General features: G+C 42.8%; 1 protein-coding gene across 3 annotated transcripts in view; it reads right to left on the bottom strand.

The window, feature by feature from the left end:
- SPTBN1 (spectrin beta, non-erythrocytic 1) overlaps window positions 1–14855 on the bottom strand; it is a 196685-nt gene extending 181830 nt beyond the window's left edge. Inside the window, exon 1 of one of the 3 annotated variants that reach the window (XM_027131673.1) lies at window positions 14666–14855. The gene's annotated coding sequence lies outside the window, so the exon portion shown is untranslated. Of the gene's footprint in view, window positions 1–11778; window positions 11854–13954; window positions 13974–14665 lie in introns of those variants that run through there. The other 2 variants (XM_027131675.1, XM_027131674.1) reach the window with 2 other exon arrangements.
- Window positions 14856–15611: the final 756 nt, after the last annotated feature.

The following is a 15611-nucleotide window of genomic DNA, read 5'->3' as shown; positions in this document are numbered from 1 at the left end:
CAAAATATTATAGATCTGCAGACAGCAAAACAAAAGAAACAAAGCCATTTGCGGGGCACTCTAAAAAGCTATAAAATTATTGCAATTAGTCCAAGTCCAAACTTCTAACAGACTTTAAATTAGAGGATAATTAAGATATCCGTTAATACCAACTTTCAGAAAATTCTTACTAGCAACTTGGTTTGTATATAAGCGCTTTAAGATAAAGGTTCACTCACTGTTTTCCTGTTATAGTTAATATCTAAATCCTCTGTTCTTATTCGAGTTCCACTCAGTAATCCAAATACTGCATTTTTAAAGATTTCATCTTCACAGAACCCAAACTCTTTGTATTATCCCCACAGGCAGCCCCTGCCTCCACCCAGCCACCCAACCCACCAACCCCACCGGCGCTGTTCATGTCCCCATCAGGCTGCCAGCGCCCCGCACAGGACTCCTCCTAAAGACTGCACAGCCCCGCCCCCCCTTGTTTCTACCATGCTGACTTAAAAAAAACAAGCCTTGCAATTAAAAACATTTTTGAAAGACCACAGTCAGGAAGTAAACACACAATTACACACAAGAATCAAGTACTGCAGACAAATGGCCAATGACACGAAGTCAAAAAGTGAGTAAGCAAAGAAAAAAATAAGATTTTGCATGACAGTAACCAAATGCCTTTTATTCTGCTTCTACAATGTTTGGGCATCCAACCATCAATAACTCATATACAAATGACAGTCAGATATATAAAATATAGGACTTTTTTTTTTAAACCTTCAGGGCCCCAATTTTCATTCAAACCACAAAGACTGCATATTTTGCAGTGAGTGGAGTAGGTGGGGCAGGGGAACCTCCACGTGAAGTCTGGGAGAATGCGTTACTCATTAGTCCAGGTAAAACCATGCAAGATTTGATATTACACAGAAGTGTTTTCCTCCATATAGTCACAAGATTTAAGATTACTGGAACAAAAAGATAAATAAATAAAAATAAACCTTGCTAAAGAGGAAAGCCACCACCTCTATTCCAATTCTTTGCTCAAGTGAAATGACAAGTTTCAAGATATTTTGTTAAACTGTAGCTATTTTAAGACAGGACAAAGCTGCATCAGTGCTTGTCACACAGCTTGCTCCCAATCTCTTGGCAGTTCTCCAACACATTTTAATTTTTTTATGCACAGCCTTGCTGGAATCTCACCCCACTTATCTCTAAAGACACACTAAGTAAGATGTTGCCACATTACACAACCAACCTGCCATTTATTCCCATCCGTTCACTTTGAACAATGTCTGACTAAAAAAAAAAAAATCAGAGCACCATCTGTGTGGATGCAGCTTAATCCAAATGATCCAATTCACATGGGTCCCCAAAACAAGTATCAGAATACCGTTCAAACTGGGAGGAAATGCTGTGTGTCAGTGCCCAGAGAAAGGCTGAATACTCACCAACCAAGGAAGGAGAACTGATACAAAGGGAAAAAAACAAGATCAAATCCCGACTACAGATGCTAGACCCTAGTCATGCAGCCACTGCCTACATTTTGAGGCAGATTATTAATCAGGGTGTATTTTAAAGGATAATCTCAGGGTTTAATGAGTCCCATTACCTCCGTGAAAAGAACGATTTAACATAGCATTACGTCCTCTAAGTCAATGTACTCTCTAATTGTTAATATTTGGCCAAAAAAAAAAGTCCTCTTCAAAAACAAACTGGAATGGTTAACCACATGCTGTTACATTCCATTCTTGCTAAAAAAATATATTTAATTAGCACATTTGTGCCTCATGGTCTGCACAGCTGCACAACATTCCAGTGATGGGCCAGCTACCGATACACTCTTTACATTAAAAAACTACTGACTTCAAAAGTTGAGAGGACTGAGAAGCAGTTCTCAAGCATGACCCACTAAAGATATATCTATTTCATGTGAACAAGTTTCCTTTAACAAGGGTATAGTAAAAAGGAAGATATATTATAATTAAGAATAAAATATTCATGCAAACATACACTAACAAAATCATTCTTCAGAACTGGAAATATATATATATATATATTTATATATATCAATATATATAAAATTCAACCGACAGACAAGAACAGTCTTCCTCAGGAACAAGACAATAAATTAGCCTGCTGTCTAAACTTTCACCCTTTCTGAATCAAAGATTTTTAGAACTAGGATGAAAGCTGATGTTCTTAATGTCAGGAACACATACTTAAAAAGCAAAACAAGCCTTTCAAAATGAGAAATCATCCTGATTATCAGGGAAATTCAGGAATTCTTCTGGCAGTGGGTGTTGATTTAAAAACAAACAGACCAAAAAACACCCCCCCCAAAACAAAAAAACCTACCTTAAAGAATAAAACACAAAGTGTGCACTGGTTTCTCTTCTGCTCAAATGGCACACAAATGTCTCTGCTCCAGGATCAGGGTGCTTCTTCGACTCCGCCCCAGGAGATAAGTCAGGTATTTAAGGACAGCTGGCAGCACAGAGTTGTCAACCTCGCTGTGAGAAGGACCAGGCCCCTTTCAGAGAAGCTACCCGACTGATACCTCTAACCACTCGCCTCCTAAAATAGAGACAGGTGTGCTCATCCAGTCAAAGGTCCAGATAAGGCTACGTTCAAGCCTCCTGCTCTTCCTAACCTGGGGCACCGGGACCAGACGCTGGGCACTGCCTCAGCTCAGTGCCTCCCCCGGTGCCAAGACTCAACGTTTGCAGCTGCCTGTAGGTCAAGCTGAGATCCCTCCCTACTCCAGGCTTCAGTCAGCCCAGGCACATTAACCATCAAACATCTCCCTTGATGGGTTTTGGCCACCCTCAAAGAGAATGACTCCCACCAGGTTGGGAGTTTCTGAACAATCCCTCATTTGGAGAGAGGAAGTCCACATAGTGTACCTGAGCTCCATCACCCAGCCCTGCTCCATCCATCACCCAGCCCAGCTCCATCCATCACCAGGCCCAGCTCAGATTTCCCCTCTAAACTGTGCAAGGAGCCACCACTGGCCTTAGTGTTTAAACCTGGGAAGAAGGTCATTTGCCATTTTTCCTTGTGGCCAACCAACCCAAGTGAGACCAGTAACAACCACTAAGTACCTCACAGAAATTGCTGGCAAGGGCTTTCTTTCTCTTCCAATGAAAGGGTATTTCTCCCCTCTTGCCACTCCCTCTTTCCCTCAACACATGAAGAAACCATTTTAGCACCTTCTTCAGGAAGAGGCCAACTATACTAGAATTAAGGCAACAAAGACGTGCCAGCAAGTCACCTGCATCCCATCCAACCATCTGAGGTCCCACGGCGTAAGAAACTGGTTTGCATAATCGAACATGTATATTGCTTTTTCTCCTTGAAATAGATCCCGGATCCGAAGACAGAATTTTAAAGAGTTCAGCTGATACAAATACCCTAGGAAAGCTGAGCTATACTGTATGCTTTCAACAATTACAACCAAACCCAGCCCAGTAAAATTTATTACATTTAAAACCAAGATTATAATAACCACATCCATTCCATTTGCAACACTTTATAGGGTAGCTGGTTCCAAAGACTCTGAAATCTGAAGACAAAAGTAAAATCAGATGTTGTCCAAAGCATACGGAGATGTCTCTCAAGGGAATTAATGCAACTCTGACGGGAATTCCTCTCAAAACAAATAGAAAACACACATTATCTAATGATAGCTTAATTTCTGGTACTTTTCCACTATAAAACAATTTTTTTAAAGAAGAGAAGTATCTACAATAAGCAAATTTGGGGTTCTCTCAATCTTTGCCTTTTCCTTAACACCCCGCCACTGAAACAACTCAGGGAAACCGACAGTATCCATAAGCCACGGTTTTAAATATGGCCAGTAGTAATAAGATATTATGTTCCGTCATGCTACGTGTACCAACTGGAAGGGTGATAAACATTGAGGGATTATTCAGACTATGAAAACTTTACATCTTTAGCTTGAGATTTGAGGACTGACCCTTATTCATGAGACGAACAAATATGTACAGAGGGAAAAAAGGTTTAAAAGACAAACATCAAAATGATAACTGCATGTCTCTGGGGTCACTGAATGGGGTCAGTGACTTTAATTTTCTTCTTTGTGTTCATTTTTATTTTCCATATGCTCTACAATATTTATTATTTTGGTAATAAATATTATTTTGAAATTGTTACATTATGATGATTTTATGCTAATTTATACCTTTTTGAAAGTATATATTCTACATAAACTATTCAGAAAAAACCTGACATACTGTATATAGTAGCAGACACTGTCAAAAATTCAGGGATTCTAAAAGGTGAAGAAAATGAACATTTTTAACTTTTAAGATGATTGTTCTCCCTATAAAAGCACTCCTATGCTACAGGTTAAAAAATACAATGGAAAATGTTTAAACATCACAGAGAAAAATAATAAGTATTGTCTTGGGGAATAATCTAGGTTTTTCTTCCCCTTTAAATAAGATAAAAGGTGGGGGGGGAAAGCCCTAGACCGTGATAAAAATATGCATTATCCCACCCCAAAGACTCTGTACAGCTGGTGAAGAACATTCCGGAAAAATGTGTAGCCCTTGAACATTTAGATTTGGCCTTGAAGCAAACACACCAGGACAAAAATTATCCCTGAAACAGCCATCCAAGAGGGTAGGGAAACAACAAGAGATTTCATCCAGAACCGAAGGCAGTAGCCATTTGAGGCTGGTTTCCGCCCGGATGATGCTTCTGTCAGGCTCCCTTGTGGCCCAGTTTCTACATCTTTTCCCACACTCCACGGAAATGGCAAGGCTCTAACAAACTGCACATTTAAATGAGGAATGGAAAAATCTTTTCAAAACTTCGGCGTTCTTTACACCTTCAGTACTATTAATGCTGCCTTTCTGAAAGCCCTGGTAGAAAAAAAATTGAACAGCAGAGGGTATATTTAGCTGATTAATCATTTCACTCATTAGTTTTTAATCCAGCTAAAATGACGTTTGTTATGGTGAGTGTTAGAATATTTTTAATAAAGATCAAAAGTTTATTGGTAAGTATTTTCAAAAAATTTGGAATATATGGAGAGATGAAATTAGAACTCCTCCACAATCCCATCACCCAGAGATAAACCACTGTTAGGCTAATGAACTTACTAAGCAGAGACATATTTAATTATACAAATTAAACACTGAACATATATATTTCAAAAGAATAAATTCTATTTATATGTCATTCTAAATTTCATCCTATTTCATCTGTTGAGTAAACAATTCGTAGTTATATTCTCATACAGATTTTACTGCCTAAGTAACGGCTTCAAGTTTATATGTTAAAGATCAGAACCAGCAAGGAGCTGTCAAATGGCTCTTTAGAGTTCACTAAGAATCGAATTATGATGCCTATATACAAGGGCCAATTTTAAAGCAATCTTGAAGTTATAACATCTTACTTTCATATCTCAAAGCACACTTCACCTGAACCCCTTCTCAATCAACCATTTAAAGTTCATGGCAGAAAAAATACAAAATTCCTGAAAGTAAATTAGTTCATTTTTATAAGCTACATTTTACAAAGTACCAATACAGTTGAGGACGTGGACCATAAAACAGAAAGTACTATTTCCTCTCAAACATTTCCCTCACCGGCTAAGGACAAAGTGACTCATTCCTGGGATTCACCTTCCTTCAAAATACTATCTCTATAAAATTCCCCACTTAAAAAGTCTTAAAATAGCCCTTTGTCTCCCTTCATGGTGGAGCTTTCTCAATCACACACATCTCTCTTTCTCATTTATGTAATAGATAAAATAGATATCATTATATGCATACATAAATGTCATATATAACATATAAGAATTTTTCATAAGAAATTAAAATTCATTCCTCCCACTCTTAGCCTGAATATTCCCAAATGCTGAGAAACCATTAATTGGAAGTAATCTAAATCTGGAGTCATTTTTATTTTAAAATTTTCACTCAGAATTTTTTTTTAACATCTTCATTGGAGTATAATTGCTTTACAATGCTGTGTTAGTTTCTGCTGTATAACAAAGTGAATCAGTTATACATATACATATGTTCCCATATCTCTTCCCTCTTGCGTCTCCCTCCCTCGCACCCTCCCTATCCCACCCCTCTAGGTGGTCACAAAGCACCGAGCTGATCTCCCTGGGCTATGCGGCTGCTTCCCACTAGCTATCTATTTTACATTTGGTAGTGTATATATGTCCATGCCACTCTCTAACTTTGTCCCAGCTTACCCTTCCCGCTCTCCGTGTCCTCAAGTCCATTCTCTACATCTGAGTCTTCATTCCTGTCCTGCCCCTAGGTTCTTTAGAACCCTTTTTTTTTTTTTTTTTAGATTCTATATATATGTGTTAGCATATGGTATTTCACTTGTAATTTTATCTACATTTCTGACCAATACCAATGAAACCTGATGGTCTAATGGTTACAAAATTAGTTCCAGCAGCAGTGTTTGGGCTTCTACAAGTGAGAACTAATACGTCACAGAATTCCACTGCTCTCATCACACAAGTGTGCAGTTTGGAAACAATAAAGAAACCTCTTCTTCCCCACTCTTTAAGCTGACCCAGATTAGTGGTGTCAAGCTATCATTCCATTACATCTGAATGCTCTACCCCTCTCAGATCCACACCCTTCAGAAGGTGACTTACAGATGCTGATGTTTTCCCACTGCTCTAGATAAGTGCAGAGGACAGATATGACAACCCTTGGGAATCTTAAACCATCCCCTAACGATAATCTACAATTGGCCAGGCTTACTTTTTTCATTTCTTTTTTAAAAACTAAATGGTTGATTGCTTTTTTTATTACTTAAAAAATGATCCTCATAGTAGTCTATTATATTATTTACTGTACTCTTCTCTATTTGTAAAATATTTCAAAACTCCAAATGAGAAACATTAAGTCATAGGAATTTCCTTTCATATAAGAAAGGAAATCACCCATCAACCCACCATCCAAAGCAAACCATTAATATTTTAATGTATTTCCTTCCAGTCTTTAATATAACAAAACTGGAGTTATACCATATTGTACAGCTTTGCATACAGATACTTCCACTGAATATTATATTGTTAGCTTTTTCCCTTTTCAGTAATACTCTAACCGTTATTTTAAGCAGTACATTGAATTCCATACGATGCCTGTGCCATGATTTATTTGACTATGCCACATTTGCTTTTCCACTGTTAATATTGCTAAGAAAATCCCTGCCTAAAAGTCTGTCCTTACTTTTAATTCTTTCTTTAGATTACAGAACTACAAGGGGAATTTCAGCCCAAAAGGCATAAACATTTAAGTTTTCTGTTATATATACAGGACCCCCTGTTTTCCACTCAGTTTGTATTAATCCAAATATTCTCCCAACAGGTGATGCAGAGGCCCAAACCCACAGCATCCCAGAGAGCATTACCTACCAATTTAAGTGGAAAGTTAATCTAATTGTTTTAGTTCTTATTTCATATTACTGGTGGGTTTGAACAATTGAGTACGGTTATTGGCTTCTATGCTATCTTCTTTTACAAACTGTTCCTATCCTTTCCCTAAGCACTAGGGTTCTGGCATTTTCTCATTTATTAAAAATAAGTATTAATCATGTTTGCTTTTCCTACTAATTAGACATAGGGACAAGTTTAATATAGACTTAGCATTATTTATCTGCATGATGGTATTGTTTACTGGAATGTATCTTTTCTGAATAAATCAAATTATTTGAAAGGAAGCATAAAAGTGAGACACACTAAGCAAAAATTCCACGTTTTATGATAGTTAAAACGTATTGTGATGGCACTGGATTATCCCACTTAGCTTTCATAATCCTTTGTGACAGAAACTGTCATACCACCATTTTGCAGATGAAGATACTGAGGCTCACAGAGAGGTCAACGCAGCTTGCCCAAGGTCAATCAGCCAGTGCATGGAGTGACAAGGTGGAGTAATTCCAGAGCCTAAGGCTCGGGACTCCTGCACCCAACAGCCTCTCCTCAGCCACCCTAGCCCTGACCTGTCTCCTTCAACTTCTTGAGTATTATCTCCACGAAGGGTTCTGCCAGAACCTCAAATTCAACATGTTTAAACACAAAACTGATTCTCTTCCCAACCAGATATCCACTCTTCCCCTTAACCTGTCTACTTCCGTCATCATGGTGACAACCATGCTCTTTGTCATTATTCAAACCTGAACCCTTTATTTTAGCTCCTCATCCACTCAGGACCACTCCCATCCAGTCACCATGCAAACTGTCAGCAAAGGACTGGGTCTTCACCACCTTTCTCCCATCTTTCCCCTCCTCCTCATTCTCTCAGCCTCCACCATCACTTGCTCCCTTAATCTCTGGACCTTCACCATCACCTCTTTCCTGTCTCCTTGCTTCTAGTTTCTTCCTGTTCCACTGTGTTTTGAACAACTGCCGAAGCGCTGTGTTACTCAAATACCACCACAGAATTTTAGGTGTACGGGATCTTGAAACCTAAGATCCGATCAGTTGGCAGTTCCTGACTCAAACACTGTATTGAGGGTGTTCCTGGGGCCCCATCTCAGCTCTGCAGAAAGAGTGCCCTGATTGATTTTCTATGCCTCCCAGGGACACAGGGAGTGGTGCCCATGTGCCAGGTTTTAACCCCCACTAGGGTTTCATCTAAGTTTTTCATTTGATAAATTTAGATCGGAGACCAGAAAGATTAATGGCTTGCTGAAGTCACACACCTGGTCAGTAAAAGATCTTTATCTTCCGTGTACATATAGAGTATATTCTATACATTAGGAGTATAAAGTCCTTGGATTCAGGAGCTAATTCTTATTCAGCTTTAAGCCAGCCCACACCACCATCATCCTAACCCAATGACAAGCCTTGGCTACAGGAGGTACCCAATAGTTATTTACTACATTAAAAACCATATTGCAAAGTAATCTTAGAGTAGCAGCAAAGGAATAACGTTCATATAAATGTTTCTTGGTAAAAGAACTATAATTATACTACTTTCAAGAACGGGAAAATGAACTGACAAAGGGTCTCCACTAAGTGGTCTTGAGCAGCCTCTGTTAATCAATATAAAAATTCCATTGGTAACACAGAATTTTTAAAAATAAAAGAATAACAGCTCTTTTGACATAAAAATGTTAAGGTAGTTTTAAGAAAGCACTCCAAGAGGGGTCAGTGGCTTGTATAGCTTGGGTAGTCCAAAGAGAAAGGAATGGAACTGTTATCAGCTGAACGCCTACTATGTGCCTAGCACTGTACACTGCTATCTCACAACTGTATGAGGAAGTATTATTATTTCAACTTTACTGATGAGGAAATCATGATTCCAAGAGTAATGAACTAACCCAAGGACCTAGATGTGACCACATCGCTGGTATACAATAGCATTAGGATTTGAGCCCAGATCTGTTTGACTCTAAAACCCAAGCTCTTTCCAAACCAAGGAAAAATTTTCTACAACATAATCATCCTTACAGACCTTAAAGGACAAAAACTTGATTATGACTCTACTGAAATTACGAGTGACTGTTGATCAAAATAAATCACAAAGAGTTTAAAAAAAAAAAACCACAAACTGGGAGGTAGTTTTTGCAACACATATAATCCACAAGGGATTATTAGGCAATCTACATTAAATCAATCAATAAGAAAAATATCTAAAAGACATACAGACAAAAGACTAAACAAGGACTTAACAGAAGAGGGAACCCAAAAGGTCAATACTATAAATATATACTTAATCTCAATAATCAGGGAAATTGCAAATAAAAAGCACAATGAGATAACATTTCACAAATATGACTGGACAACATTTTGAAGTTTGGCAAGGTTGTGGAAAAACTATAACATCTGTACACTTCTAGTAGGAATATAATCAATACAATCTCTTTGGCATTATCTATAAGGTTTGGCATTATCTAGTATGGTTGATGATGCATATACCCTATGAGCCAGCAAATTTCATTCCTGAGAGAGAGAAAAACAAATAATATGTTTGTGTGCATGTGCATGTATCCCCACATACATAATAAAAGACATGTAGAAGACCCATTCATAGCAGCCCTTTTATAATAGCAAAAGAAAAACAAAAAACTAAAATCAATCCAAATCTCCATCTACAGTAGAAAGAATAACTAAGCCATGGTGGAATACTACACAGCAGTGAAAATGAATGAACTACAGCAACAAAATGAATGAGTCTCAGGAATATGTTAATCTGAAAGGACAAGTCACAGAAAAATATGTAAAGTGTAATTTCATTTATATAAAGTTCTGAAACATATAAAATAAATAAGAATTTTTAAAAGGATAGCCCATAAAGAAGAGCAAGGGAATGATAAACACAAAATTCAGGACCGTGGTTGCTTCAGATGGGATGACAGAGGGGCACAGAGGAGACTCTGAATGTATAATAGGCTCTTCTTCTTGAACTAAGTGGTGGCTGCCTGAGTGTTCATTGGTTTGTGATTCTGTAACATATCTTTTATGAGCATTGTTTTGTATATACAAATCACTTAATAAAAAACAACTTTAAGGGGAAAAAAGGGACCAGAAGGTCAGGATATTGAATACACCAGGAAAAATAGCTGATGACAGAGAACAAGATGCCAGAGGAGAGCAGAGGTAGTAGAGGGGACCCTATGCTCAGGGGTTTAGCTTCCTGGACTCCAGTTCTGCTATCTGAAAACTAATGCCTTCTTCTGGGGGGTGGGGGGAGATTGTTTTTTCAACTTTAGAGGTGTTTTAGCAAAGATCATAAAAAAATGATTAATCTAAATAAACACAGTAAATAAAGCTCTTCCACCTAAAGATTATAGAACTTTAAATTAAATATTTATTTAATATTTCTGTATTAAATAACTTACAATGCACGCATCAATTTCTTAGTGATGTAAGGGGAAAAAATATGCTGATACTTCCGCAAAAGACAAAAGATACTAGTAAGAACATTTTGATATGGAGGTCTTTTAGCTGAAAGAGTACAGCAGTTTCTCAGTTTAATGTCCATACAGACCACTTAGGGGTCATGTTAAAATGCAAATTTTGATTGGAAAGGACTGAGCCTCTAAGAATTTACATATACAACAAGCTCCCACTTGGTAAGTGATCCTGTCCTGATGTTGCTGGTCCACGAACCTCACCTCACTATGGTAGCAAGAGACATCATGAAAATGCCTTCTCTGGTGATGTTTAAAAATAGAAATATGAGAGTATCTAATTGAGACCGTTTCATTTTCCCCCAAAGTAGAGATTGATGACGTTATTCCTACACTATAAAAACTTGGATACAGGACACTTGTTATCAGAAAAAAATCAAGAGTACTAAACTAGGTCTTTTGCAAAGAAAAGGTGCTTTGAGAAACAGCAAAGACTGAAAACTTACAAGAGAACTCCAGGAGAGGTTTTACTCACCTGCACAGACCTAGAGAAATAGCTTTTCCAGCAGGGGGATTAGCCCTTTCCTTATGGAAGAACGGTTTACATTCCCAAAAGTCTCAAAGGAAGAAACCAGGACTACCATAAAGATATTCACAAAACATTAATTAAGACCTGATTATCATGCAGATGTTGGTGGGGGGGGCCCACATAATTAAAGGAGCATCCCATCACTGCATGTAAAAAATATATATGTTGGGCTTTAAAATTCTAAGAATATGCTGTTAAAACGAAAAGCTTATTATCTCAACAAAAACCACACCGAATAATTTCCACTCATCAGGCCTATGTTTGTTTAGAAGTAGTAAAATCCTCCCATCTCAAAATAGTACTTCTACATGTAAAGTCATACTTTCATACAGCAAGACAAAATAACCACTCACATACTCTTCCAAGGAAACTCTGCCAATGCCAAGTCTCTGCTAAGGATGTGTCACTAGTAGAGTGAGGTCTTGTCGCTTGCTCCTGCAACATCACAGACAGTTGTTACTACTCTCATCTGAGAGATGCTCTTTACCGAAAGCCTGCACATCAGAAGACATCCAAGTGACAGCAGTTTCTGCCCTGCCCCAGTACTTCTCATTCATTCTCTCTGATGAAGGTTTTGGTCCATCCAGAGAAAACAGAGTTACAAAGAGCTTAACCTAACAGAATTCTGCACCTGGTAAGTCAGAACAGCTAAACCTCCTGTGACATCAACACAGGGTATTTTCTTACAACACAATAAATCCAAAATGTCTGGATAATCCATGGAAGGAATACTCCCAAACATCAGAATGCAACATGATTTTATACAACCAGCACAAAGGTTTAGCCCAAATCTAAACAATTCTACATTTTAATGGCCCTCCATTACTGAAAATAATGCACATAAACCACACACTCTGCAGCCAATTCTATCCTGCAGAGCCACATAAAATCAAATGCCACTAACTTGGGCTCATTAGAGATTTAAAAAATAAAAGCAGACACACCTTGCTTTGAAACACTGATCTTCCCTTCCAGTTAACATACTGAAATCCCCTTTTTCACCTATACATTCTAGAAGAGCCTGGGGTGAAATCTGAAATGTATCCCATTTACCATCCCACATTGAATTGTAGAAGTGGCATTTAGAAGGGAAATTCCTCGGGTACTACCCCAGACTAAATAGATGAAGATGTTGGAACATCTCCTTCTGACCAGATACCAGCTACACAGGCCCTGGTGGTCTGCCCTTCACAATCCCCTCCCCAGCCACATCTGCAAAATATATGTATATAAAAACTACACATACATATAAACAAACAAATGCAGTCAGTTACCACCACAATCCCATTATTCATGACTGGAGACTTAACTTGGCTATCAAAGCCAATCTGAATACCAATTTACCATCAACCACGACACATTTACCAAATAATCCTTAATAAAGAGTCCGAATATGTAACTGTATTCTATTACAGAAAACGCAAACAATGAAAACAAAGCAAATACAGGTTAAAGAAATCATTTACCAGCCATCAAAAACATATATAAGTTCTTTTTAAAACAATTTACTGAATGTTAATATTTTTTAAAATGTCTCAGGGACATATGAACTAAAATATATCAATGGTTTCATTTCAAAAAATGGTTTCCTACAGGAAAAATTCATACTCTTAGTATTGATCAAAGACAGAGGTACCGTAATGTCGTAGCTGTAAAGCACCAAATAATAAACATCAACTTTCACACATGATGAAATAGATGGAGAGTTGGGCTGTGGTTTACGGATTACGGGTGAAAAGACGCTGCGACTCCCAGTACAGACTGCACCACTGCCTCCGCACACCACTGGGCCCGGTCCTCCCGCCAGCCCCTCCCTACGGCTCAGGTCCCTCGGTCGGAGATCAGATTCCGGTCCGCAGCCGCAGGCCGACTCCCTCTGCCCGCATTAGCACTGCAGGACACCCCTTCATCCCAGCAGGGCCCAACAGACTAGGCAGGAGGGGGTTACCCAAAGAGAAGACTCCCCCACCTCACAACTAGGTGACCTGGTCCTCCCGACGCCACATCCCGCTGAAGCTGCATGACAAGGTAGAAGTAGCTCCGGGTCTCGGCCAAGGGCAGCCCTGGGCCTGGGTGGGGCCCGGCGGGGGCCGCAGGCGCCGAGTGGCCTTGCCAAGCCCCGCCAGCGAGAACCAGGGGAGGCTGCGATACTGCTGCATTGTGCTGCATCACGGCGAGGGCACCGTGAGCCATCCATCTTGCCAAAAAAATCACATCCCCGTCCAGATAAACCCCGCCGAATCCATTTTTCTCCTTCGCCGAAGCACCCCCATACTCGCCCTCTCCTCACTTACTATCTGGCCCAGCTTTTGACTGGAAAAATAACGGACACGGTTTGTGTACCGATGCCCACAACACTCCCCCTCCCCATCTGACGGCAGGCACTTGGCATCTTTCCTATCACAAAAACAAAGGGAAGGCTCCCCCCAAAAAGAGGGCCGCGGGCGTGGTGTGAGGGCTGATGACCAGAGGGGCTTCCAGCCCACTACCCCAAAGGCAAGCCCGGAGGGTCCCCGCGCTGGCACAAACCTGTTGAAGAGAGGGTGGCAGGAGCTGAAGAGCGGGCGCAGCGGCGGCTCCGCGACCCGAGGCGGCTCCCGCCCAGCCCTGGGAGAGCGGGGACGGCAGGGAGGGCGGGGGGCGGGCGCGAGGATGGGCGGGGGTGGGGGCGCCGGGACGCCGCCTCCGTTTCAGCTGCAGCGCGGCGCAGCCGGGACCACGCCTGGCCGCATCCCCCGTACCGTTACGCGCAGAGCCCGGCCCTGTCAACACCGCCCCCGCTCGCCACCAGCCGGGGCTAGAGAGAGGGCACCCGAAAATACACCCTCCCGTCTGCCCACTTCGCAACCACCCTCGCGCCGGGGGCCGCTGCGCCCGGCTGGAGGGAGGAGGCGGCGGAGGCGGGGAAGGAATCGGCCCCAATGCGTCCACGGATGAGGCTGGGCGGCCGCGGTGCGCACGGCTGCTCTGCGACCGCCTCACTGCGGAGCCCACCGCCCGCCGCCCCCCGCCCCGCACAGCCCGCGTACTCAGAAGCCACTGGAGACCCGGCTCCCCGCGACGCCACTGCCCGGGCTGTACAGCTTCCCCGCCCCCACCCCGCTCCCCGGGCGCAGGGCAAAGGCGGGACAGCCGCGTCCTCCCGGCCTGGGCCCGCGCCCCTCCTCCCGCCGCCCAGGAGCCAGCCCGGGAGACAGCCCCAGTGAGTTGGCATCTTCCTGCCTCAGGCCCCCTACCTACCTCCCGCGGATAGGGGGGTGGGGGCGCCGGGGTCCCGTCCTCCTCCCGCTCCTCGGCGGCCGGGCGGGTGGGCCGGGAGGCGACTCCGCGGGGCTGTCCGCGGCTGGGGCCGGGGCTCACAGGACGGGACCGGTGGGCGCTGCTGCGCGGGGCTGCGCGCTCGCTCCGGGCGGAGAGGCGGCAGAGGGAGGGACTGGAGGAATCCGCAGCCTGCTCGGCAACAGCTGCACTGATTCCGGGGGTTGGGCGGGAGCGCGGGGCGGGGGGAGGAGGGGAGGGAGCTGCAGGGAGGGGGCGAGGGGCGGGGAGAGGGAGCGCGCGGACGCGGGCAGGCGCCGGGTGCGCGCACACGCGCGCGCGCACACACGCTCTCTCCCGCACACCCTCCTCAGCTCTGCCGCGCTCCTCCCTCCTCGGTTTCCCACTCCCGCCAGCCCTCCGCGCTCGCCGCGAGTCCCGCAGCCGCCCACCCGGCGCCTGCTCCGCGCGCGACCCGAACCTCGGGCGCGTCCACGCTTTCCCCGCGCAGCCTCTGCCCTGGCGCAGCGCCGACCTTGTCCCCTGCCGCGGGGACTGGCCGGGGCTGGCCTGGGCAGGGTGGGCACCGCCGCCGCGCTGTCCGAGCCAAGGGACAATGGGGGCTTTGTCCCCACGGCCGGCAAGGGCCAATTTCATGTTTAATTTGAGGCTAATTCGATTATCGCCATGGAAAAGGGCAGCCTAATTTTCTACGTGACTCGTGCAGCCTCCTTTTGCCCCCGATGTTTGCGTTTGGAACGCAATGGAGAGAGCGTGTTGAGGGAGGCTTTGGAGAGTCGTTTGGTGGTTTAGTTTTAGTTCTAGGTGGTGATGCCTTATAGGTTCTGCCCAGCCTGATGAAGACCGGTGGTGACCTCTCCATGGGAAACCTGGGCGATGGAGGGAAGGCGGTTGTTCCTCGGCGAAG

The sequence above is a fragment of the Aethalodelphis obliquidens genome, unplaced genomic scaffold (genome assembly GCF_003676395.1).
Source record: "Aethalodelphis obliquidens isolate GAN/ISIS:26980383/991018 unplaced genomic scaffold, ASM367639v1 scaffold40, whole genome shotgun sequence".
NCBI classification, from domain to species: Eukaryota; Metazoa; Chordata; class Mammalia; order Artiodactyla; family Delphinidae; genus Aethalodelphis; species Aethalodelphis obliquidens.
Note: the sequence above shows the minus strand (reverse complement) of the source record. Positions and strands in the feature narration are given on the sequence as shown.